General features: G+C 44.2%; 1 long non-coding RNA gene across 1 annotated transcript in view; it reads right to left on the bottom strand.

Annotated features, from left to right (window-relative positions):
* The window catches only part of LOC146830352 (uncharacterized), a 587,642-nt gene that overhangs the window by 116,762 nt on the left and 443,337 nt on the right, over positions 1-27,543 (bottom strand). Inside the window, exon 3 of the long non-coding RNA XR_014961149.1 lies at positions 16,698-16,817. This is a non-coding gene — a long non-coding RNA (uncharacterized LOC146830352). The remainder of the gene's footprint in view (positions 1-16,697; positions 16,818-27,543) is intronic.

Here is a 27,543-nt window from a genome sequence, read left to right as displayed (position 1 = left end):
ACTGTGCCCTCCGTTTAAAATCTACCCCCCTTTTATATCCTGGAGGTGGAGTCAGTGGGTGGCAAAAGTTCCCATTAACCCAATTAATGGCAATAAAGTTTGAAGCCAGACATTTCAACGATTAAAATCCAGGCAAAATAGATGCATCATAGATGGGGTTGGACTGTGACAGAATATACCCCCAGGCACAAAAATAAAAGTGGCCCCCATTAGTATATAAGAAAGCTGAAAATGTGGCCAATTTGTAAATTGGGGCAGTTTTGAAATTGTAAAGATACACTTTATAATTGTTTTGAAAGGTGTGGAAGAATGCATGCATTTGAGCTTGCTGCAGGTAATGTGTGTTTTAATATCAGGTAAACCAACAGAAGAAAACGGCCCACAAACAGCCCAGCAGATTATAAAAACAGGCCAACAAACAGCCCAATAAAACAGCCCACACACTGATCTGGGAGACCAGCCCATCGTTATCTGCCTGATTGCCCTATAGGCCAGTCTAACTCCGATCATGGACAGCAATCACCTACAACTAAAGTGCGACCACACCCTATCACAGTGTTGTTTGACCCTCTGAGCGGAGAAAGCCAGTCCAATATGCCGGGTCCTGAAATAGAATAGTGAATCCAACCCTATAGCAATCACAAATCAGACATGCATCAAACAAGAATTGAAAAACATTGTGCCTAATGGATAAGTTATCTTATGTGTATTTGTAAAATGCACACTATCATCAATGAGGTTATCCGGACACTGCGTAAGTGTGTGTGCCTAGCCCTGCCTATGGTAGTTTTATTGATTGAAAAGCCAGGTCTTCAGCTTCTTGTTTAAAGCAAGAAGAAAGGAGGTGACTCTGATATGAAGTGGGAAGCCATTCCACGCTTTTGGAGTGATGTAAAGTTAACGCCATTTATCCTGATCTGGCTCTGTGAATGCGTGAGATGTGTGTGCGAGTAAGAGTCATATGCAGCGGAGGTATCTGGTGTGTTTGGTGGAAGAAGAGGCAACTGTTCAGATAGATGGGATCAAAGTACCAGTTTGGAACGGGGAAGCTACAACAGCTGATCTGAATTTTTCACAATAGAGATTGAACTTCCCTCTGTTGGACTGCAATGAACCATTGTAGACGCCATTTCCACTTTGGATGGCCTGGTAAACATTTTGGACTCTGGCAGAGGTGTGAAAAATGGTGGCTGTGACTCTCCTATGCAAGCTTTTAAAGTTGTCGATGAGACTCTCCTGTGTGGGGAGCTGTTACATTTTGGCATTTATTACTTTTAGATCTGTCCTTTCTTTTTATGTGCAGAGTTTTCCCCCTGCCCAGACAGCAAAGTCTCTGTAGTCTTAAACGCACTATTAACTTGTAGTTTGTGACTAGCAAAAATATGATAATTGTACACAAAAGTGTGAGTTTAAATCTGCCCCAAATCATTTTTGTGCATATTCTCTTGGGCTTCGGCAGGGGTGATGTAAATGTGTCTTGTTATACTTACCTAGGTTTTGGCCCTTGTTCATTTTTATGGAAATTCAGTTTTTTCCAGAATCAGAAATCAAGCAGTTTTGGTTGCACTGAGAGAAAGTGCCTTCAGAGGCATCTCTTCCATTTAGAAAGGTAGAGGGTGTTGTTCAGCCTTTTTTTAGCTGCTCACATAACTTTCACTAGCCACACTGTCTAAAGAACCAGTCTGGCAGTGGATTAACATTTTTTTGCATCATTCTTCAACTGTAACGTGGAAATGCTAATGTGGAAATATCATTTCTGCACATAATGGCTAGAGCAGTTCCAGCCCCACACATTTTACTAATAGCAGAATGTGCCAACAAGGATCTCTTAAACACAGAATGAGAAGGAGAGAGAAGGCCATTACCACCACCAACACTCTTGTGACATAACATTTCAGCAAAGTAGGTGATGCATGCCTTTTTGCCTCGGTTCTTTTAGAAGTTGTGCAGGTTAGGTATTTCTCTTGTTCATTCTTGTGTTCACCCATAGACTCAAATTGTAACACTTTTAGGTTGCACTGAGAATTAACTTAGGATATGCACATGTATTCAATATGGCACATAACAGCCATATACATAATTGAAGTTTCAATGACAACAGATGCAGATTTGACAGATATCATAACAATCATTCATAGGATAATCAAAGCAAATAAAAAATGATCATGAAATGATGTTAATACAATTTGGCCTTTTATTTTGCCAGGAATCATGTAAGGAATTATTCATATTGAAATAGCATACACATCTTGCTGAATCTCTTTATTAGACATCCTATTGACATTGTACACCACTACATATGGGCATTTCTGACATGCAAAATATTTTCCGGTGGCTGGACTAAAACCTAATGCTTCCTACCTCTTGGTGTCCTTATGGTTGCCACTGTAATGATGATGAGGCAAAGGTATTGTGGAAGGTATTCATTCAGAATCAGTTCTTCACAGATTGAAATTGATAATCCCCCAACACCAATTAACCCTTCTCAACATTCTATAGTTTGACAGTTTGCAGGCCTCACACACATACACGAAAGGGAAGAATGACTGGGGCTTGTGAAAGGCTAGAGAACAAGGAATAAAACAACAAGGTATGTAGTGGCATACAAATAACTCAACATATTGCATCTTCTACCTCTTATCAATTTCTTATTCTAGTACATAGTTTTTAAATCGAATTGCAGGAGTGGTATTCCTATTGCACAAACACTAACAGTAAGAATGGTTTGTTCATTGGGCAAGAAAACATTGATGGAACTTTTGTCACTTGTTCTCACACCATCAGCTTCACCATGCTATGCACATCACTTGTAGCACTGTCAACAACTTTGAGTGTTTCACCACACACGAGCATGTACCTGCGCATTTGACCCATTCCACCACTGACCATCCTCTAACAAGACTGCTGTGCCTTTAGTATTGACTACCTACCTGGGTTCACTATATTTGTTCAAATTAATTTTCTTTTTGCAATATCTTACTATTACTTGGTCAGTAATTTGCAAAGACATCATTTATACAGCATTTCTAGCTTCATAGTTGCTATGCATACAGTGGTGCCATTTTAAAACCATATACAATCAATCAATAAATCAATCAATCAGGGGATTGTAAGCACGCTACTCACCCTTGAGGGTCTCAAGGGGCTGGGGGCGGGGTCAGCAGGTCCGGTTAGCCGAAGAGCCAGGTCTTTGGGGTATTCTTGAAGGTGTTCAGGGAGGGGGCATGTCTGGTGTCTACCGGTAACTCGTTTCAGGTCTTGGCCGCAATGTGAGAGAAGGATCTTCTGCCTGCTCCGGCAATGTGGATACATGGGTTTAAGCCAGTGTGAGGTTGACAGATTGGAGGTTTCTTTTGGATACGTGGAAGTTGATTCTGTCGTTGAGGTATTTGGGTCCGTTGTGTAGTGTAGGCATTTGTAGGCGTGAGAGAGGATTTTGAAGGTGACTCTTTTCTCCACGGGGAGCCAGTGGAGCTTTCAGCTGATGTGTTCATGCCAGGGGATGCCGAAGACAAGTCTGGCAGTGGTGTTCTGTATAGTCTAGAGTTTGCGGAGCAGGGACTTGTTGATGCCAGTGTGGAGTGCATTTCCATAGTCTAGTCTACTGGTGATGAGTGCATGGGTGACTGTCTTCCTTGACTCAGGGGGGATCCATTTGAAGGTCTAGCGAAGTATGCGGAGGTTGTTGAAGCAGCTGGATGTGACGGCATTGACTTGTCGGTTCATGGTGAGTGATGAGTCGTGTATGATGTTGAGGTCCTTGGCGTGGTCTGAGGGGGTAGGTGGGCTTCTGAGGGCAGTCGGCCACCATGTGTGGCCCCATGCTGATGGGGTGGTTCCAATGATGAGGACTTCTGTCTTCTCGGCGTTGAGTTTAAGGCAGCTGTTGGTCATCCAGACTGCTACTTCTTGCATTCCTTTCTGGAAATTGAGTTTGGCATTCGTGGAGTCTCTGGTGAGGGAGAGGATGAGCTGAGTGTCGGCAGCGAAGGATACGATGTTGAGGCTGTGTTGTCCCATGATGGCTGCGAGGGGGGGCCATTTAGATGTTGAAGAGGGTCGGGCTCAGTGATGACCCCTTTGGGAATCTGCAGGTGATTTCCATAGGATTGGAGAGGAAGGGTGGTAGACTGAATCTCTGGCTTCTTCCTGTGAGAAATGATCGGATCCAGTCCAGGGCTGTATGCTGGCGTCATGCAGTCTGGCGACTGGTGTGTGGTGAGGGACAGTGTTGAAGGCCGCTGACAGGTCAAGTAGGATGAGGGCCTTGATCCAGGAGGGTGCAGATGTTGTCTGTGGCGACGAGTTGGGTGGTCTTGGTCCTGTTGACCATTTTCTCTGCAACTTTGGCTGCTAAGGGGAGGAGAGAGATGGGCTGGTAGTTCTTGAGGTCAGTGGGGTCCGCAGTGGTTCTCTTGAGCAGGGGCCTGACTTCTGCGTGCTTCCAGTCATCTGGGAAGGTGCCTATTTTGAAGGTGGTGTTTATGGTGTATTGTAGTTCGGGTGAGATGGCTGCTGCGGCTCTGTGGTAGATGTGAGGAGGGCAGGGGTCAGTGGGGGCCCCCGAGTGGATGCCTTTCATGGTTGAGGTGTTGTCTTCGGTCATTATCGGTGTCCAGGTGTAAATGGTTGGTTGGCTGGTATCCTTGGGGGGTGGGTGGCTGGCTATGGCGTCTGGAGGATGTTCGACAAAGTTGACGTAGAGCGTTTTGATCTTGAGGTGGAAGTAGATTCCAAGCTTGTCACGGAGTTGTTGGGAAGAGGTGATGTCTGCAGCTTCGCTGTGTGGGTTGGTGAATTCTTGAATGACACTGAAGAGTTCCCTGGAGTTGGTGGAGTTGGCGAGGATTTTGTTGTGGATGAAGTTCCTCTTTGTGATTCTGATTTGGTTGTGATAGTCCATCATGGTGTAGTAGTTTTTGGTTGTTTTGGTGTTTCTCAAGTTCTTCTCCAGATGTCTGCAGGTGCGCCTGGCTTCTTGGAGAGCAGTGGTGGTGTACGAGGCAGCTTTCCTGGGGCGCTGTTTGTCGGGGTTACACAGCGGGGAAAGCTCATCTGCGCAGTTGAAGATCCACGTGTGGAGATCTTAGCTGCAATGTTTGCGTTGGATGTCCAGGTGTGGTTGTCTCGTGTGAGAGTGGAGTTAAGTTGCTCGTCGGTGACCTTGCTCCAGTTCCTCCGTGGAGGGTGTGGGGCTGGTTTGGGTACCTTGGGTTCATCGACGGTGAAGTGTACCCAGTGGTGATTGGTCCATGGTGGTTGCATTGTGTGGCTGAAGCGGACGTTTTTTCCTGTAGCGAAGATGGGGTCTAGAGTGTATCCTACTCTATGGGTCTGTGTGGTGATGAGTTGTTTAAGTCCAATGTTGGTGAGGTTGTCATGAAGGATGGAGGAGTTGGGGTCACTGGGTTTGTCGAGATGGAAGTTCAGTTCCTCTAATGAGTATGTAGTTTATTGATGCGATGGCACGGGGTGCGATGAAGTCGGTGATGGCGGTGGCGAAGGGTGTCTAGGGGCAGAGAGGTCTGTAGATGAGGGATCCTCAGAGTGTGGGGTTGGGATGTGGTCTGGATCTGGAAGTGCAGGTGTTCGGCGGAGGGGATGGTTTTGCTGGTGGTGGTGAGGTGGAGGGTGCTTTTCTGGGCGATGGCGAGGCCCCTTCCCGGGTGGTTAGGGCAGTCTTTTGTCTGGATCTTGTATCCGTCTGGGATCGGGATGTTGATGTCAGGGGCGGAGGAGTCGTTGGTCCATGTCTCCATGAGGAAGGCGATGTTGGGCGACAGGGAGAAGAGTAGATTCTTGATTGTCCATGGTGTGCTTATGTACAGAGCGTAAGTTGAGGAGGATGCATCTTAGGGTGTCGCTGTTGCTGGCGTCGGCGGTGTTGGAAGCCGGGTTTGTGGTGAAGGTCTGGCGGCAGTGGAGGTAGGAGAACTGCCCGTGGGTCTTGTTAGTCGAGGCCTGTTGGCAGTCTCTGAGTCTTCCAGTGTTGAGTGCGAGGAGGATGTTGGTATCGTATAGATGGATGGTCGGAGATCCAGGGTTCCCGGAGCTAGTCACAGTCGGGTTGCACACGGGCGCAGACTGGCTTGCCTGAGGTGCGCCTTTGGTGTGCCAGCTTCGCGACCGTGCAGCGGCCACCATTAGGAAGGGGACATGGGAGGGATGATCAGCTGGGAAGTGGGAAATGGGCGGGAACAGGGGGGAGGGGCTGCAGGTATAGCAGTGGCGGGAGCTGGATAAAGAACAAACGGGCGCAGAAAAGGCAGATACCAATACAAATGGCACAAATACAATACAATACAATTTACAAAAGCAATGCCGGAAATGCCAAAGTACAAACACTGCAGTTACCAAATGACAAACAATTAGGCACAAGAAGAGGGCAGGAGGCAGCGACGGACGACACATGGGCCTATAGCGACGAGAACACCTCGAAGGAGGGGCCTGAGGGCTCACCGGCAGGGAAAGTAGAATGGAGCTGCTGGGAAGAAAGCAGGCCAGGGATCGAAGGTCAGTTGTTTTACTCATGCTCCCCTGCAGCGGCTGCCATTAAGAAGGGGAGGTGGTAGGGATGATCAGCTGGGAAAACAGCAGGGAGGGACCACAGGGGACGTAGCGGCAGGAGAGGGATGCTCCATACAGGCTCCATGCAGGACCTGTGGTACACTAAGGACAACTGAATGAATCTCCATTGAGGTGAAGGAGTCACTCCCCTGCATTCACAGGCACCTCAACGCAACTGACCAGTCTGCTGCTCCTGAGCTCCTGTGGACTCTGAAGATCTCAGCAACACAGGAGTTGGGTTACAAGGGTCCCTGAGGTTGATCTGCCCTCTGAGCAAGTTTGAGGCCAGTATCCCTTGTGGAAACTGCATAACCTGAACCCATGTGCACCGTGTCCATTTGGAGTTGAATAGGCTTGTTGGCAATTCCAGAGCTTGTGCCTTGGACTCCGTGTAGTCCTGACCCTGAGCAGTATTTTCACCAAAGAACTCCAGCCTCCTCAAACCGAGGGCTCCGTGGGCTGTTACTTTGCAATCTTGCTCAAGGTCCCCTTGCGACTCCTGGTCATTCATCCTGTGGGACCTCCTGAGGGTCATCTTGATTTCTGTTGGGCTTTCCTGGTCAGGGCTCCAGATGTGCCCTGACTCCTTTGCTTGGTGAGTCCCCTGGACCTTGCTGGTCCACACCGCAACCTGCTTGACCTTCCTGCATGGGTTGCTTTTTCCAAGGCTTGTTGGTGCTCCAGCCGGACACCGACCCCTCAGCACTTGACATCCTTTGTGGGGCAGCTTGCATCTGGCTCCTGGTGATCATCAACATCTCCTGGTACTCGTAGCTGCAGAGTCAAGCATCCTGTCTTTGCACCTGAAGCACCTGACATCAGTGGACATTCGTCTCCTGTGCCTCTGGTCACTCTGAAGTGACCCAGGCTCTTTCCACTCTGCTTTCAGTATCCTTCCTTTCAGAATCCAGGCTTGGATTCCACTGGACCCCTTTCACCTTCCGGGCAGCAGCACTTCTTTGAAGCCTTCCATAGAGAACCATGGCGGTTTCTGATGCCTCTTCAGCCCTATGCACCCGGCTCCTCTGGAATAGGTAACTCTGGTACTTCAGTATCCATGGGTGTGGTGGCTCTCCAACCTCTTATGTTCTGAAGGTTTTCCTAGAAGTCCTCCTAAAAGGGTTTTTAAACTTTAAAATTGCAAGCTTGACTTCCCCATAGAATTGTAGGAGCCCGCGGTCGTGTTAGCACATTGCACCTGTCCTCCGTGGGGTCCCTATCTACTCACCTGGTGTGGTTCCTTGGGGTCCCAATGAATCTACATGCTCTAGACCTTGTCTTGACCCAAATCGTGATTGTTATACCACTATTTTAGTATATGGTTTGGTCTCCACCTGAAGTCTGCTGTGTATTGTGCTACTTACAATTGTTCTATTGATCTTATATTGTGTGCTTTGTGTTCTATCCTCGTTCAGAGGATAGTAGAGAGTGTTAAATTAAAAAATACATATTTTTATATAGCTACTGGGTGGTCCTCCTTTCATTTAATAAATTCATGAGGTGATATTCTGGTAAAACAAGCTGCTTTACATTCCTTCAAAATTGAGCCTGAAGGCTGCTCTCCACAGCTACAACTAGGATAGCTTTCTAAAGGTTATCTTTGACCTCATACATCATAAGAGTCATTTGGACTGGTGCAAGGTGCCCACTTTAATTAGTGGACAGCATATACCTGACCAACTTCTCACACTACTGAATTTGAATACGTGACCTTACCATTTTTGTGGTTTCTTTCATTTTACGATTTGCTTGTTTGACCTGGCCATTATGTCATATGGTCGGTATAGGCCAAGTTAGGAACAATTCCATTTAACAAACTCATGTTACTTAAACTGTCTGCTTTTTTACACACAATGACTTTTGACATACATTTGAGTGCATGACAATACAAGATAACATTCTCTGAATCAGCATTACATACATTTCTACTTTTTGGGCATATTATCCCAACACCTTGAATATTCAGTACAAGGGATAAAGTTCAAAGTGCAAAACGTCATCATTGTTGTTGTCCATAAGGCAACAACGCTATCCAACTAGAATAAACAATTGCAGACTGACAGGGGTTGCGACATGCCCACATGAGTGTTGTTTATTATATGTGCAGAGCCACTTCCTTGTTTATGCAGAGGAACACTCAGCAGACACTGCAAGGTCACTGCATGCCAGAATGGCAGCTCGAATGATTCCTGTTTACAGACACGAGGGATGTCCTCCACTACAGCAAGACGGTGAGTTACCCACAGGTAATGGGGAGTTAGTCCACCCTGGCAAAGATTTGGCAGATCACCTACCTTAGGCAGAACTAGGTGAGGGAGCGCTAGGTAGGTGTACACTATAGCACAGTACTCATCTGCCCGCATGTATTTACGATCTGAGCACCATGGTGGAAATGTCTATCTTTTCACTATTCTAGTGATGCTTATTACACTGATCTGTTTCATTCTATTGATTATCATAGCACACTTATTTTATACAAAAACCACAATGCTTCAATACATTTTGAAAAGCCTAGCTGAGTATTTCTTGAGTACTTCTTTCGATATGCCTGAGAGCCCAAATTAAAGGGTTCTAGATCTGTTACCACAACTTTCTTGGGTAAATCAGGGTTGTCATGCATACATCTGTCACCCTGTAAGGTTAGTTGTGCATATGGTGCACTGTGGGCTAGCAGCACTTTAGGCGAATTTATCCTGAGGTTGTGCAAAGAATCAGTCTGGCACAATTCTGATATTTATGTTCTCCAACAAACGCACAGTTTTACTGGATAAGGTATAAACCGTACGATAATTACTCTGGGCATGGAATAAGGAGGACTTTACATGCTCATCGCGGTCCATCGAAGGCTATAACTACACAGCATGCAAGCCCCACACACGCACACACACAAAAAGCACGAAGAAAGTTCTGATGCTGGTGACAGGCAAGGGAACAAAGTATGTATTGGCATACAAATAACCCAGCATATTATACTAACTAGGCATCTCAAGCATCAATATTGCACTCGCTGCATATGCCATACTTTTACACAGCTAAAATGTGATATGATTGTGCCCTCTGCATCTGATGTCCTGAAAAGGTGACTAGATCCTAGGATCATGAGAAGACCCATTTGTACTTGATGGTTTCTTCAACTTTGATTGACTTGTGATTTCAATGTCAATTTATGAGGTGCAGGTTTCCAGGCATCTTTTTGAGAATGCCATATGACATCCCCCTTAGCTCCCATTTTCCCTGTACTGAATTTTACATAGCATAGAATTTTACATCGGGATAATGTAGCCTTCTATGCAAATTCACCTTTTTTCTCTCCAACGGGGGCCAGTTTTTCCGAGGGAGAAAGCCTCTGCCCTACACGACTCTACCTTCTATAATTTCTTCCTCCTCCATCTCAGACCAGAAAAATAATTATTTTGTTTCCTCATAACCATTTCTACCACAAATCCAATGGATATTATGAAACCCAAAGAACCTGTTCCTCAAGGGATGATCATAAGTATTTGGCTACCCATTTGCTTAAGACACAGCAGTGACAGTAAAACAACATAAGCAATATACAAAAGGCACTCTACAACACATTTGTAATCTCTATTTTACTTAGAGGTGATATAACTTTTTTATCTCACTTTGTATACTCTTGCTACCTTGTAATTGAACTTTGCAAAACCTCTTTAGATGCCATTTCATGTATAGGCCTGATGGTTACAACATTAACTGCTTATCCTTAGAGCACTACCATTTACAACCCATCTATGTTAGTATCCATGTTTTTTAGGAGTAGTAATCAAATTTAGTAATCTCTGACAATTGTCTGTGATAATTCATGGTATTTTCCAGATTTATTTTACACTTTATTAAATGAGGCAAACCCCCTTACCTTTTTCCAATATGCAACCTTTTGTTTCTACGTATGCATATCACTATTCCCCAAACAGCACACTGAGTTCCATAGCCAGTTTGGTAGCTATGGCAAATTATGTTAATTCTGCAAGTGATCTCTGTAGGCCCATTGTCTTTTGGCTCAGTAAATTGATATCATCCACGTAGGAGAGGTCAATAAGGATTAATGATCCTAATTTCAGTGGAGTGAGTAAGCCTGATCGAGCCTGGGAAACCAATAGGTCATAAACATGTTATGTATGCACAACCTTACCCCTAACAGTTTTCCTAACTCGCAACTTTACCTTTTTTCTTTTTTTTGTGTTATTGCATACACAAAGTTTAGTAAATGTGGTTCTTAGGATTCTTAAAATTTCTGGTTGCACATGGGGTATATAGTGGCATGCTGCTGCTCCTCTGTCTGCTGCTTTTCTGCCTCTCAGGTGTAGACAGCCAGAGTGGAGCACAGTTGGTGCTCCTAAAGCCAATGAGCCCCATTCTCATAATGCCACAATGGGAAGGCCCAGGTATTCCCCTGGAGTAAATGACAACATTCTCCAGTTCCCCCATCTCCAGTGAAAGGGTCATGCTTAATAATGCATGTGTTTGCACCAAGATTCCCTAAGGGGATCGAGCCGCGAACAGTCTCCCCTGAGAATTTAGTGTGATCAGCTCTTAGGCACCTGAGGCATGGCTCAAACTACTGTGCATAAGTTGTCCTTTCTAAGGAGGATAACCTGATCCCCACTGGCCCATTTCTAATATAGTTTGTTGAGTTAACACCCTGGTGATGGGCTCGACAAACAGGAATATGCTCCATGGGCTTTTTCACCCTAAGAATATGCTTAAGGATTCTTGTCCTCTTCCACAGCTTCTACCAAGCCCACCCTCAATTGGTTGTAATAGGGAATAATGGAGCTGGTGTGACCAGTCCTGGAGCAAATCCACAATGTCCAGAGTACAGCTAGGAGTCTCCAGACTAATGACTGGTGTTCAGGTACCTTCTCAGCTTTCCGACCCTCTACCAGGACTTAAACAGTGGGGTGGAGTTTCCTATGGGTGGTGGGGCAGCCACCCAAACATGTGGCATGTCATCCCTTTACCACTTAGTATCATTCTCAGGTACCTACCACCCCCTTTCTCACCATAGACTACCTTCTGGGATGGCCAAAGGTTTTTCTTCTGCCCACTGGTGCAGCACAGCAATTACCTCCCAGACACATATCTCAAAGCACCAATCACATTGAATGCTGACTCAAATTATAAAATATATTGAGGAATCTAAATATGTCAAATCTGACCTCATGTTTGGATTCCAGACCCCTAATTTACATGAAAGGTACAGACTCTGACTTTTGAAGATACAGTAAAAACACAATTAAAACATATTGTGCGCAGTTACAATACACCCAAATGAAACAGTGCAGTCAATCTTGTTCTCCAATTAAATCAATGTCATTTAATGTGATGCTCAACTGCCACTGTACTTCCTCTATGCAAATAAATAATTGAGCCAGACAAAAGATTCTACTTGTAATCTAATCATGTGTGTTTAGGCACAACTCTATCAGAACCCCTTGCCCCAGCTCCACTGAAGAAGACCTTATTGTAAAAGGTGAGCACTGGAGGATACAGGTGGAAACCGTTTTCCACAAAGCATTATAGTAGTTGATAATTCATCAGGGGTTGCAGGACACAGCAGATATCTAAAAACTAGAAGTCCAAAAGTTTTAAAAAACTTGAGGGTGTCATGGTGTAAAATCCGACTTCTATCTCTTACATTTCCCATTTCAGATAAGGGCCAATGTAACTCTTATTCATATCTCTGACCTATCCACTTTGTTCAATTTATGTTATCCAAAGAACTTTTGAGATGAGATAAAGGCATCGCAGCCACCAACTGAGAGCACACCTGGTTCTAGTATATGTTTTAGACTTAAGATCTAGGGTTAGGAGAATTTTTACCATTTTCGGAGTGCGGTCAGGAGGCAGCATTTTGCAATCCTGAAAAAGATACATGCATGGACGTCGGTTAGAGGTAGCCAGAAGGAATATGTGCAAACATCGGCTTGTCATTTGTTACCCATGTTATGGCCTGGCACTGCCTTTGCTACGCTTTGTCTCAGGGGCCACAAAAGTGAAGACAGCAGACACAGGAAGTGGACAGGGATTTAAAAAGACTGTCTATTTTCTGTTGCTTTATCCTTCTGCCTTACCTCAGCAGCACACATGATGCTAATGAGGGTCAATGTGTAGCAGGAAGAGTCAACCTTTTGATTTCATTGTGGGGATCAAGCTATATGTGATGTCATTTCTGCTACTAAAACAAACAAGCATTTGCAATGCAAAAGGTCTCGTATTCACACAGGTTTGAGCTATTGGCATTGTAAATTACAATGCCTTTTATTTATGTTTTGGGTTTTAAATTGTCATTTACAATAGTAATTGCTTAAACTCTCTCAAATGCGAGACTTATAGCAAGGCAATAAAGGGCCTTTTCGACAGGTTGTTAGATTGTAAATATCAGAGGAAGAGATCGGCCTAAGGCGTCTTCAAGGTAGTGATAAATAATGCTGTTAAGAAGATGTGTAAGTGTTGTAAATTACACAGACACAAAGTGTGAAGTGAGAGTTACATATGATCTGAGCTTTAATCACTAACAAAGCGCTCTAACATCTTCTGCTCTGTGATTACACTATCGCAGCTCAGGAGAAAGAGCGGGGGGGGGGGGCTAGTTTCTGCCCTCAGTGATTTGGGTGTGCAGTTTGTTATTGCGTAATGTCATTGCTATCTTTAGCCTAATAAAAAACACTCCAGCTGTAGTAGGACCCTGGCTTCACCTCCTGGTGCAGGGCGGGCTGTGCTTAATTGCAGGCATGGAGGGCCCGATTCCCAGAACTAACTTAAGACAAAATCCTAAACTTACTACCATTTTGGTATTCACAGAAGGCACTTACTCAGTTTGGTATTCACAGAAGTTAGGATCCTAACTTTAGGACTCCTAAATGCCTTCTGTGAATACCGAAAGTCTTTAAGTTAGGATTTTTGTCAGTTTAGGTGTAGTAAAGTTAGGACTCCTAACTTTAGGACTCCTAAATGCCTTCTGTGAATACCGAAAGTCTTAAAGTTAGGATTTTTCTCAGTTAGGAGTAGTAAAGTTAGGAGTCTTAACTTTACTACTCCTAAACTGAGAAAAATCCTAACATTAAGACTTTCGGTATTCACAGAAGGCATTTAGGAGTCCTAAAGTTAGGAGTCCTAACATTACTACTCCTAAACTGAGAAAAATCCTAACTTTAAGACTTTCGGTATTCACAGAAGGCATTTAGGAGTCCTAAAGTTAGGACTCCTAACTTCTGTGAATACCGAAATGAGTAACTGTCTTCTGTGAATACCAAAATGAGTAAGTGCCTTCTGTGAATACCAAAATGGTAGTAAGTTTAGGATTTTGTCTTAAGTTAGTTCTGTGAATCGGGCCCGGAGGGAGGGGGGGATGGTCTTGGCTGCAGCTCTGACCTCATACAGTGCCCCTGCTATTACAAGTGAGTGAGAGGCGCTGGTAGTGGTGGTATTGGTGGGGGTGGTGGTATTGGTGGTGGTAGTATTGGTGGTGGTGATATTGGTGATGGTGGCATTGGTGGTATTGGTGGTGGTGGTATTGGTGTAGGTGGTGGTATTGGTGGGGGTGGTGGTATTGGTGGTGGTAGTATTGGTGGTGGTGATATTGGTGGTGGTGGCATTAGTGGTATTGGTGGTGGTGGTATTGGTGTAGGTGGTGCTATTGGTGGAATTAGTGGTAGTGGTGGTATTGGTGGGGGTGGTGGTATTGGTGATGGTAGTATTGGTGGTGGCGATATTGGTGGTGGTGGCATTGGTGGTATTGGTGGTGGTGGTATTGGTGTAGGTGGTGGTATTGGTGGTGGGGGTATTGGTGGTGGTGGTATTGGATTGGTGGTGGTGGTATTGCTATTGATGGTGGTATTGGTGGTGGTGGTGGTACTGGTATTGGTGGTGGTGGTACTGGTATTGGTGGTGGTACTGGTATTGGTGGTGGTGGTGTTTGTGGTACAGTGACAGATTTACGGAAATCGAGATCTCGAACAACAACCATTGACCTTCAGCCAGTTCTACTCCATGCAGGTGAACATATCACCTGCAGTGAGTGCAGCTCATGAGAATCAACAATCCGCACAACTCTTTTAGTTTAATACTTCCCAGCACAGACAGTGACAGAAATGGCTTCTAGTTAAGTTGTGTATTCTGTAACACCTCCGATTTGGGCCACGACTGGGGGTCCACAGGCCGTCCAGCACGGTAAAAAGAATTGCAGGAAGTACACTGTACAGCAAAACCTGTTCACAAACATTACAAATATTTGTATTATGAATGGAAAGGATTTATGATGTATGGTGACGCCATTTAAACGAATTCTGAGTTGGAGTGCAGCTGTCCAGGAACACGGGCTTTGTGCATACCACCTGAAGAGCATGATGCAAGAAACATGACATTTCTGAAGAAATATTCAAACTGTTTTAACTGTTTGCCGCATCGGTTCTCTTTCAGGTGTTTTTGTAAAAGGCGGTTTGCACCTCTGCACACCGCTTTCTGCAGGTTTGACAGTTGCTGCATGTAGGGTACTTACTTGACGACCACCAGCTCCAAAGTGTGGTTGAGATTGCTGTGCAGCTGGAGCTTGACATGGTACCCGGTGACACCTCTGCAGTTGCACAGTGCATGAAAGGGGCAGGGACTCCCTCGCGGGTGACTGCCACCATGCCTGGGCGCAGGCATATGGGTCCGAGCCTCTGCCGTTGATCCCTTCGGCACAGCCTCTCTCCACCCGGGCACATCAGCAGGCACTCCCAGCATGCAGCCTGCCTCTCCCAAGCCAGCATGGCAGAGACTGGAGGGCAGCAAAAACCTGTCCTGCTTGCCGTAGCAACTAAATTTACAACTACGCCGAAATAATATCAGCTCTGTGAAGCTTTATCTTAAAATCCACACATCTTTGATGAAAGAAACAGGAAGCATGCAGCAGCTCTGTTTTCCAAATTATAACAAAGCCCACTGTAGCAGCAGAAGTGATTCCCTACCTCCTTCCTTAGCTCTGGCCCTGGCAGAAACAGTGTGGGTGTGTGTTAATACACACAGCCTACAGTAATCTCTTTCCTGCCTCACGGAACCCCGTCCCTCCCGCCCATCAAAGAGCTTTGGAGATGAGATACATACAGCACTCTACTGAGGAAATAGTACAAGCCCTGTGTAACAATGAAGTGAAGGGGCCAGTAGCCATGGCAGGATACACATGACAACATGGCTGTACTAAGGAAAGATTAACAAGCCTCATAATGAATGAGAAGACAGCATTTACAAAGGACAAATACACAAGCCAATGAAAAGTAAGGGCAGGGGAGTGGGAAAAGCTTCTCTCTGTACTGAACTACCACAGCTCTTTGCAGAGCAGCGCTTGCGTGCTGGCTCACGCTCAACCTAAAAAGGGGGGGACTGGGACTTAAGGTGGTCCAGCATAAGTCCCCATACTACTGATTTGTCAAAGAAAGGTGAGCAGTTCCTATAGAGGGATGAAAGTCTACCAGGAGGTAAGATGAGAAAATGCTGCCTTTAGGAACAAGGGCCCTCACACACCCCAAGGGCTGTCATGCTTCATCATCGGGCAGCTCCTTGTTGGACCAGCATTGCAGTGCTCAACGGGCCCAGCGAAGGGGCTCTTCGCCGGAGTACTTTTCTTTTTGCCGATGTCAAAAGTGAGGTGTGGTAGAGAGATATGTGAATGGAAGTGAATAGATTTCAAAGAAGGTGCAATAAAAATAACTACAGGAGCCCAAAACAATATTTTAATTGCTTGGCTCCTTTGTTATGGTTAAAAATGTTGATTCAGGTGAGAGAAGGATATAATGGTCCACTCTCACATGATAGTGTTTGTAAGGAAATTGAGGGTCAACATGGTTCATGCCAGTTACTGTTTAAAAGATCATGGCATTTCAGCAGGACCAATAATCCTTATCCACACACAAATGTATAATACAACTTCTGGGAAAGACCAAATCGCAAAGTATTAGTGACCCATGTTGTGTGGGCCACAACGGACGCTAACTAGTGTACCGAAGGTCAGTAGTCACTGATCACGTCTAGCGGCCGACCTACCCCTTGTTCTGCTACCCCAAAACATTCACAACTATTGATGAATGTCTGCAATCATGAGAAGCACATACATTTCTATTTGTCCTTACCGTTTGAAAAAGTCATTTCTGTTTTACAGAAGGTCTCATCATTTTTGCACTTTGTCCTTTTTGAACAACCAAAGGGGATCTTCGGGTCACTGCATGTGAAGCACTCCGAAGCAGAATATGCTGAAAATGAAAAGAGACAGAACCAGTATGAGACATCTGTATGCCAGTTTAGCTCCTATGTCATGACTGGAAATATGTTAGAAATAGGCCTATGGTGATGGGTTAAGTGGAGGCCAAACTGTATTAGTGAAAATGTGCAATGAGTTGAACCTGCCAATTCCTCTAAGCCATTAGGCAGCAAAGGAAAATCCAGTAATTCGCACTGCAGGAAATGCTGTCCATGGTTACCCATAGCCTTTTTCAACACCAAAGCAGTTGGTTTCAACCAATCTAATTAGTCTCCCAGTAAACATTGGCAGCTTAAACTGTATCTTTATTACGTTTGTTGCAGGGTGCTCAATCAAATTTGTTTCAAATTCAAGTAAAGCACTAGGGAATTCAGCCAATCTGGTTTCTGGAAGCGGGATACGAGTAATGTCTCATCATTTAAGATGTGGTGAGTTTCGGGAAGCAATACATTAGACTTGCTCACACTCAGGGAAGGAAAGGGTGTAAGTACTTGCAGAGTTTGAGACGGTCTGGAGTGAGACTGGCTTGCTTGGAGAATGCCCTAGGTGATGGTGCCTGTACTATAAACTACATTTCCCTGCAGGAAATGAACTCTCATATAGTTTGGAGACATGGAGGCCATCCTGGATATCTAGGTGTTTTTAACACATGGCCCATGGTGTCTTTGCAAGGCAATTATGATACTACAGCCAGAACTTTGCTAAGTGGATGTAGGATTTATTTTGCAAAAAAGAAAATGCTACTTAACTTACGTAACTCCTTTTCTGATAGAAATTCTATCTAACCCCAAGTTGCTCACCATGTGATTTTCCCCCAGGCACCAGACTTGTTGAGCAGATATTTGATAGCAATTCCTTCGTGCATCACTACATGGTGTCATGAGGCTCCATGCAAGATTCATCTCTGTGTAGAACGTGACTTGGGGCCACTACCTCTGCAACATATTAATGTGCTGACTTCAGTTTCTTTCTGATCCCTGTCTGTGCAGTCTACCATGGAGCCCATCAAAACCAAAATATGGCAATGCGCAGATCACTAGCTTAGAATTGTCTAAATGGATTGTATAAGCCCATTCCACCACATGGGGACTAGGGTAAGTCAGTTAGAAATTTGCAGTAAATAGATACCAGGAAAGGCATTACTGAAGGCAACTAACTTGTTCTTCTGATAGAAACTTTTAACCACAGATTCCCCACCTTGTGAATAGATAACAAGGCAGTACCGTCCCAGGTGGTGTGTCTGTGAAATGACTCATACCTGTAAGTCCTGCCGGACAGATCAGACGAGGTGCCCTGCTGGACCTGGCTATGCTGCCAATAATGCTTTGTGAATGTGTGGAGGCGCATCCACGTAGCAACCTGGCAGATGTCTGATACTGGCATAACAAGTGCCAATGCAGTGATAGCAGCCTTTGCTCCGGTTCAGTGAGTATGCAAGCCTTCTGGAAGCTGTTTCTCAGCTAGCCCATAGCAGAGCTTAATGCATGTGATAAGTTGGCCTGGTATATGCTATGCACTAGTTATAGTGGGCACCTTGTACCAGTCCAAACAACCCCTTATTGGTTATAGGTTAAAGACATGTAAAGCAGCTTGTTTTACCAGTCTATAATCTCTTGAATGGCTAAATGAAAGACAATCACACCAGGTATATATATCAAATATATGTATTTATTTCTAAACACACCCTCCTAGTCTCTTTATGAGGCTAGAGGTTAAAACACATAAGTTAGATTTCAAATATGACAGTAATAAGCACAAATAAACGTCAGGCCCTAGGGGCGAGCCAAACCATATACTAAGATAGTGGTATAAGAACCACAACTTAACTAGACACAAGGCCTAGAGCCTGTATAATCACTGGAACTCTAAGGAACCACCCAAGGTAGTGACACAGGAGACCCACGGGGGCCGTGTGCAGTGTGAGAACACAGCCGCGTGCTCCTGTTAGCTTCTATGGGGAAAGTAGCGGTTAGATTTTTAAAGATTAGAGACACTTAGAAGTGAGTCAGGACCAAACCCTTTGGGACTGAGGAAGTTCTAGGGTAAACACCCAGGGGAGCACTGGAGTACTAGTATTACCTCACCCAGGTAAGCCAGGTGCATAGGTGTCAAATGGTGTTGGGTCGCTTCGTGGATTTCAATGGGAGCTGGCAAAGAAGTGCTGCTGTTGGGAAGATGCGAAGTGTCCGAAGAGATCCAAGCCTGGATCGAAGATGAGAAGAACCCGAAAGCAGAGGGGACAGAGTCTGGGTCACTTGCCAGTGACCAGGAGGACGATAGGCGGATGCCCACCGATGTCAGGTGTTTCAGGAGAAGAAGGTGAAGCTTGACTCTTCAGCCACGAGGACCAGGAAGCGTTGAAGATGACCAGGAGCTGGATTCAAGCTGTCCCACAAAGGATATCAAGTGCTGCAGCATCGGTGCCCGCATTCGACACATCAAGACTTGGCAAGAGCAACCCACGCAGAAAGGAGAAAGATGCTATGGTGCAGACCAGCAAGGTATGAGGGACTCACCACTTGGTTGAGAGTCAGGGCACATCTGGAGCAACCAGGGAAGCCCAAGGAAAATCAAAGTTACCTTCACAGGCACCCATCAATTGATGAACCAGGGATCGCAAAGGGACCTCAAGAGGAAACACAAAATGGTGGCCCACGGGTCACTCGGGGTGACTAGGCTGACAGTCTTCGGTGGATCTTCTACTATGAGCAACCCCAAGCACGACTTCAAAAGACGCCAAGAAGTCAATGCACTTGCAAAAGTGCCCAGTGAACAGGAGTTCCGGTTCCACTCTACTCACGAGGGCTGCAAGTCTCAGCTTTGCTGGGGACTCGGATCAGCCTCTGAGATGTCTGGAAATCCTGTTCCTGGGCTGCAAATACTTCAGAGTCCGGCAGGAGCATTGGAAATGCAGACCGGCAAAATGCTTCATTGGTGCCTGCCAAGCAGGGGAATCACTCCTTGACCCCAAGGGAGATTTCTTCAGTGCTCTAGTCTTTAGTAGAGCATCTAAGTTCCAGGATTCAGCTTCAGAGTTAAGTCCAGGGATATCTAATGTTCTGGCTACAGAGGTCCCTTACTTATTCCTAAGGAAGGGGTTGGACTAGCTCTGGGGTCCCACCTATCAGACGGTTTGGAAAGAGGGGTAGCTACACCCATTTTCTTTGTCCAGTTTCACGCCAGAGCAGGGCCTGAAACAGTTTGAGCTGGACTATGCACAGGGACACCAAATTTGCCCCCTGTGCAGGACTTCAAAGCACTCTGAGAGTGCTCCCACCCAGCCCCAATACACATCATCATGTCTGGGAGGTGGTTACACCTCCTTGTGACAGGAAACCTATTTTTCAGGCCTCCCCTGCTGGAGTTTCGGTCAGCAGCAGGAGGCCAGACTTGTGTCTGTGGCTGCAGCATCCATTTGTGATGCCAGGGCTCTGTTAAGTTTCTACTGGGTATACCAGTACTGCCATCTCTCTCCCTCTAGAAGGGTGGGATCATACTCCCACACCAGTTACTGGTGTGGTGGCATTATTCCAAGGTGTTTGACACCAAACCTAACATGTTTCCATGTAGCCACTCCAAAGTTAGCATTAACCGTTTTAGATTGAATGCACTTAAGAGTATATGGTCAGGCTGCACCACTGACAACCCCAGAGAAGATATTCTGAAGGCTGCAGAGGGGCTCAGCTCATGCCTGGGCACCCCCTCACATATAACCAAGCACTCTGCCTTCAGGAATGTTAAGGCCTGCCATAGCAGTGACTGATAGGTTTGTATGTGCAGTGATAGGTGAGGTATAGTGAACCTAAACCTCAGTAAGGGGTGCATGCACCACCTTACCCCTGCTGCAGTAGCATACCTGTGGTGTCATTTTGGGTGGCTGTCCAGGGGTGGCATAATACATGCTTCAGCCCCTAGTAGGCCTCTGGGGTACCTATGCCCTGGGTACATAGTATACCATATACTAGAGACTCACAAGGGTACCTCAGGATCCAATCTGTGGTGTACCTAAAGTACATGCAATCAATTTAGAGAGGAAGCAGCTAGGCTAGGGCCCTGAATAGCAGGGTCCCAGCCGGACTAAAGCCGAAAAACACTGAATCACCAGCAAAAAGTGGGGGCAAACATGTGAAGCAGATCCTACTCTCCTACAAAGCATAGAACAATCCATTGAGAGATATTTATCATTTGCACTGCTTCCCTCATTTAAGCAACAGAGAAACCAGAGCTAGAAGCATTTCACTGTTCAGATGGTGTTCACCAGTCTAATTGTAAAAACTGATAGCCCTTTTTGGATCAAGCTGATAGAGCCATTCTTCTTCCTTCCATGAATTAGGTGGGAAATAGCAAGCCAGCAAGGTGATGGATTGCTCATTATTGAAGGGTGCAACTACGTTAAACAGGAATGCCGCTGTCGCCCAGAAGACCTGAGCCTGCATGTACCACCTGTCATGGTCCACCAGCAGGGTCACTCTCACTGCCACCCAGGTCAAAGGCTGAAACATCTGGATTATAGCCCGAATGCCCTGAATTCATTGTGTGGAGTGAAGGCTTGGGAAAGCTCCCAGATTGCTCCAATAAAGGGGAGCCATTGGAATGAGTTAGGTGTGACTTTGACACGTTGGTGGAAAGGTCCAATGCTGTCCACGCGTCAGCTTTTGTCTGGAGCCATTTAAGGTGAGTCCATCTTCAGTAGCCAGTCATCAAGGTACGGGAAGACTGGTATTCCCAACCTGAGCAGAATGGCTGCAAACAACACCTTTGTGAACCCCTGAAGTCTGCTGGCAAGTCCAAAAAGAACCACAGTGAACTGAAAGTTCTCTTGGCTTACCTGAAACCGCATGCAGCTTTTGTGGGAGTGCAGGGCAGGTCTGTGGAACTAAGCATCCTGCAAATCCAATGCCACTATCCTGTCTCATGGGTCCCTGACAGACAGAACGTGGGCCAATATGAGCGTTTTCAACTTGTGCTTCTGGAGAAAGAAGTTCAAAGGGCAGAGATTGGGGATTGTGCAGATAATTATTTCCAGCACCAGAAACTAACCGGAATAACAGCCAGTTCAGATCTCTGATTCCAGCACCCATTATATTGCCACTTGACCCAGAGAGCTCAAACTGCATCTCGGAGTATAGGAGTATAGACAAGAGGTCCTATTGGAGGTGGTGTGATGTAGGTGATATATCTGGAGGATGTGACAGGAAAGGTAGAGGGTTGACCATATTTGCAATTCTTCACTTAGGGATGTAGAATGTGATGTGGTCTACCACTGGGAGATCGTGTGCTGCAGAGGGCAAGTTAAAGTGGTTTTCCGGAAGCCATGGAAGGGGTTGCAGGGTTTGGGTAGAGTGTTGCCCCTAGGGACCTGGATGCCGTTTGCTTGTCCCCAAACCTCTACCTCAAAAGGATTGAGAGGCCTGTTGCTGCTGAGATATGTGCTGATGTTGCCTCTCCTGGTAGCCTCTGCCGAACACTCAAAAGGGTAGAGTTTCTTTGGCGAACAGCCAAGCAGAAGGAGCTAGGCCTAGATAGCAAGCTGTAACTTTACTCTCTTTAAATCATTCAAAGGCTTAATTCACTTCTGCTACTCTGCTACAAACAGCTGAAAGGTATTAAAGATTATTTCCATTAGAGATTGATTGACATTAGAAGAAAGTGAATTCGGGTATTGCAGTTCTGAAGCTGCCCTACCCAAGCAGTCATTCCTGTTGAGGGGAATTCAAGTGTCTTTTCTGTCCTATTACCATTACCATGTTCCTACCACTGGCCCTCATATCCTTAAGTATGTGGGCATTGGTGGAGGTGGTGAGGGATGGGAGAGTGTATCACTTTTACTTGACTCAGAGTACGAGTGTTTCCTTTACTGACATGAAATCGGTCAGATATTAACTAATTGTTTAAAGTTCTTGCTTTCAGTAATTCTGTTTGATAACAAGTTGAGTTAGAAGATAGTTAAGGAGGTGGGCCCTTTTTCCTTTCTGGACTGTTGTTATGGTCAACAAGCCTATTGGGTATGTTGCACTGGGTGTAGGACACCAGGACTTTTTCTCCTTCAACACTGGTAAAAAACCCAAAATGTGAAGATTGCATCTGCTCAACACCGTTGCGGGAAAGGAACCGCCCGAACATAGATCGCCAGTTCCGACACCATAATTTGAATGCAACCGCAGATAGTGCATTCGGAAACATACATTTTCTAATAGGTAGGCTGAAAACACCCATTGATAAATGGAAGTTTTGTAAACATCCCAGTGCTTGCCACACTTTGCAGTAATATTGAGGGCTAGGGGGGAAGGGGGCCCTGCTAGGGGCCTCCAAAAGTCAGTTTCCGAAAGGCAATTCATGTCGGAAAGGCCAACATGAATTGGCTGTCGGAAAGCGACACCATTATCATGATGCTGTCCTTAAGGGATTATAAGGAGTTCCCGACTGACCAACAGGCTTCTTAAGCCCATCTGAAAACATCGGTCAGTCTCTCCGACTGCTGCCTCCGACTGCAAGCATCGTAATACATTGTTTGAACTGCAGCAGCAAATGGTCGAACCGCATCCAACGAGCTGTCGGTTGTGGTCCAAACGCTATCGTGATTAAGCCCTGAGTGTGTATGGTATTTTCTGATATACTTGTGTGAGGTTAATGTGCTTAACTTGTGAATGACATGATTGAATAGGATTAGTGCTTAATTTTTTAAAAAGAGCTAGAAGCCCTTTTCATATTGCCCTGCCGCCATTGCTGTCAAGTACCAGTGTTGCTGCATATCACATTTCAATAGTCTTGTTCCATTTGATAACTCCTTTTGCTACCAGTCTACATGTATTGTCTCTTTATCTCACTCTTGCAGGTTCTTTTTTATCCCTTCTTTCTGGCTTTGCCTCTAGTTTCATATCTCTCTTCCATATTTATTCTCTCTTTCCTGCTATTCTCTCTCTTCCACTGGGTCAAAGTCTGATGATGGCCTCTAAAATGATTGATGATTCCCGCCGCCTAGATCACTGACACAATTTAAGCACTCTACCTACTTTCGGATCATTCCTGTGCTGTTAGAGTGTACTCAGCAAACAGAGAAAGGTCACACAAAGGCATATTAAAGCCTGTCCACTGTGTGGCATGAATTTTGCAGTCATCAAGGTTCAGAAGCTCTCATCCAGATGTCAAAGTGACTCCCCCTGTTTTGTTAAGGAATGGACTGTTGCTGATACTGTGACGTTTGGATTCCTGGAATCATGGTAGAGGAAATGGCAGCTCTTGTGGAGCTTGGTGGGAAGAGCTATAGTGCAGCAGCTGGATGTTTCCATTCAGAGGCCTAGTTCACAGACATGATTGGGGCTTCAGCGTCTTGAAACTCCTGATTGTAAGTCCCCTGGTGAGTGAATGGAAGAGTAGAGGAACAATGGTAAGGGACTCACAGATTTTGCAACAAAGAGACATCAGACAGGTTATGGTGTCTAATCACTCTAAAGGTAAGAGTGTTTGGGAGAAGACCTGGATTACTAAAGTGCCGGCTACTATAAGAGAGGATATGCTGACAGTAGAGGCATTGGTAAAGTATATGCCAAACTAGAGACTGCACAGTCTGGCAGAAGACTGGAAAGCAAAGTGGTTTCTTCTGTTGGCATGGAGCTGCGGCTATTACATGACTGGACGATATAGTAGGGAATAAAGTAAAAACCTATACATCTGAAGGAAAATGGAGGTCCCTACATGTAAGAAAGGCTACAATGATGATATTAAGGATTGTACTGGTGATATGGCAGGCTCCCTGAGGTCAAATGAAGACACTCTTGTAGTGCCTCTCATGTTACTACTATAGCAGAATTGGCAGCACTTCTGAATGAAAACTGAGTGTCTGACCACTTTTATTTATTTTGGTATTCAGACAAAATCTTTTTTTTAAATATCGAGGAGCAGAAATATTGAGTTTGAAATATTTTAATGCAGAAACAACATGTGCAGAAATATCATTAAAAATAATATCAATTTTAATAAAAGGAATATTGATGTCAAAAATTACTTTATTTAGAATATCGATGTTAAACACATCTATCTTGTTAATATCAATGTTAAAAATATCTATGTTGTTAATATTGTTGGCAAAAAAATCATTGTTAAAAAAATTTCTTTATTATTTTGAGGTATTTTAGTATATATTTTAATTGTATATGTTATAAATTGTGTGTGTAAATAATGTTAATGTTTATTAATATAGTTTATACAATTTGGGGCCAGATTATGATGTCGATCACCTCGGGTCGGTGGTCCAAAACCCCAATTATGATGCAACCGCACATGGAGCACTCGAAAACTCCCATTTCGCTAAGGGTGCTTGTGGTGCGGGCGAAAACCGCCCGCAGCACAAGCGCCCATTAAGAAATGGGAGTTTGTGTGAATCCCTGCACTGTGTGGCAGGCACATCACTTTGAGGTGCCTGCCACACAGTGCTGGGGTTTTCAATGGGGCACCATAGGTGACCCCTCAGCTCCTAACCGGAGGCTAAAGAAGAAGGGAGGCCCTGCTTGGAGTCCCCAAAGTTACTTTATGACAGGCTTTCCATGTCGGAAATCCCAACATGGAAAGCCTGTCAGAAATCGACATCATAATCCTGACGGCTGTTCTGACTGGCCGACGGGCTCCTTGAACCCGTCGCAAACCAATAAGATTGACCGGCCAGTTTCAAATCCGACCGCCCTCATTGTAATACAGCGGCCGGATTTGAAACTTGAATGTCGGACGGAAGCATATGACCTGAGGTCAGAGGCTTTCCAATCAACATCCAAATTAGGCCCTTTTAGTTGTTTTTAAATGTATTTTATCAGTTCATTTGTGTTTTAGTGCAGTAGTGGGTTTTTAGGTTTGTAGGGGTATAGGGTGGGAAGTAATTTAATTATATTTTTTAATAATTAAGTCTTAATTATTAATTATGTAATTGATAATAAATTAAGTAAATTGCATAATTAACTTAATTTATTGTTGATACTTTTGATTTGGGCTGTGGTTTTTGTAGAGGTAAAAGGGGTCAATGAAATTAATTATAATAATTAATCATTAATGTTAATTATCAATTATTATTTATTTGATAAATATGTAATTGTCTAATTCAGAATGTGTTTAAATTATATATGAGGTGTGGGTTGTTGTGTTTGTAGGGGTAAAGGGTGAGCAGTTATTGATATATAATTACATTATATTCAATTAAATTATAGCTTTACCTTCTGTTGCACAGACTGAAGCCGGAATTGTACATTTTACCCCTCCTGAGTCCAACGCTTTCCCTACTGTTGCAGAAATTGGAGTGGGAATATTATATGTATCATTCATCCAATTGTATAGTTTCTTATATTGTTTACATTTATATTATGATTTTTGTGCGTGGTACATTATATTTCTTATAATATAATATTACTTATCACATATACATAAATATGTATTTGGTATGTCAGAAAGGTTTACAATAAATGTGTAAATTGTAACAAATTATAATTATTATTTTATTAATAGATTTAAAATATATATTTTTAAATAAAGCTAAAATATATGGGAGTTTTTTAAATAAGTTTAAAATATATATATAATAGTGAACATTAATATATATGTATTAACATTTTATTACCATTCAATTCTTATATATTTATTGTTTAGTATGTTTAACTATATTTATAATAACAAACAATATTTTTGTTTTCAATATTAGTGTATAACAATATATTAGTAAAAATATTTCTGTTATTTACATTATAAATAGGAAAATGATAGGCCCGATTCACAGAACGAACGTACGACAAAATCCTAAACTTACTACCATTTTGGTATCACAGAAGGCGCTTACTCATTTTGGTATTCACAGAAGGCACTTACTCATTTCGGTATTCACAGAAGTTAGGACTCCTAACTTTAGGACTCCTAAATGCCTTCTGTGAATACCGAAAGTCTTAAAGCTAGGATTTTTCTCAGTTTAGGAGTAGTAAAGTTAGGACTCCTAACTTTAGGACTCCTAAATTCCTTCTGAGAATACTGAAAGTCTTAAAGTTAGGATTTTTCTCAGTTTAGGAGTAGTAAAGTTACGACTCCTAACTTTAGGACTCCTAAATGCCTTCTGTGAATACCGAAAGTCTTAAATTTAGGATTTTTCTCAGTTTAGAAGTCCTAAAAAGTTAGAGTCCTAACTTTACTACTCCTAAACTGAGAAAAATCCTAACTTTAAGACTTTCGGTATTCACAGAAGGCATTTAGGAGTCCTAAAGTTAGGACTCCTAACTTCTGTGAATACCGAAATGAGTAAGTGCCTTCTGTGAATACCAAAATGAGTAAGTGCCTTCTGCGAATACCAAAATGGTAGTAAGTTTAGGAAGTTAGTTCTGTGAATCGGGCCCTATATTTTTGAGATCGATATTTTTGACTTGATATTTATGTCCCACGATATTTGTGGTTTCGCTGTTTTGTCAGTGAAGCATTCATGTACTTTGTACAGCTCCATGCTTCCTGATTTATATCCTAACCCCACGTACAGAATACTCCGTGCATTCTTGACCCTCGAGGGGTGAAGGAATCCTGCAGAATTTGACTCCGCCAATTCATCAGAGTTACAAAAAAACTCTACAAAATGCTGCAGAGTTCTGCCAAAAAGTGGAAATAAGGACATTGTGCTGCTCGTGCTGTGCTTTAGCGCCGGTAGCTTCTGCCACACTTTCCTGCCCAAAAACAATCCTTAGCGGCATGTTTCTCTTTCT

This window comes from Triturus cristatus, chromosome 5_1 (genome assembly GCF_964204655.1).
Source record: "Triturus cristatus chromosome 5_1, aTriCri1.1, whole genome shotgun sequence".
Lineage (NCBI taxonomy): Eukaryota > Metazoa > Chordata > Amphibia > Caudata > Salamandridae > Triturus > Triturus cristatus.
This window is presented reverse-complemented; position numbering and strand designations above follow the sequence as displayed.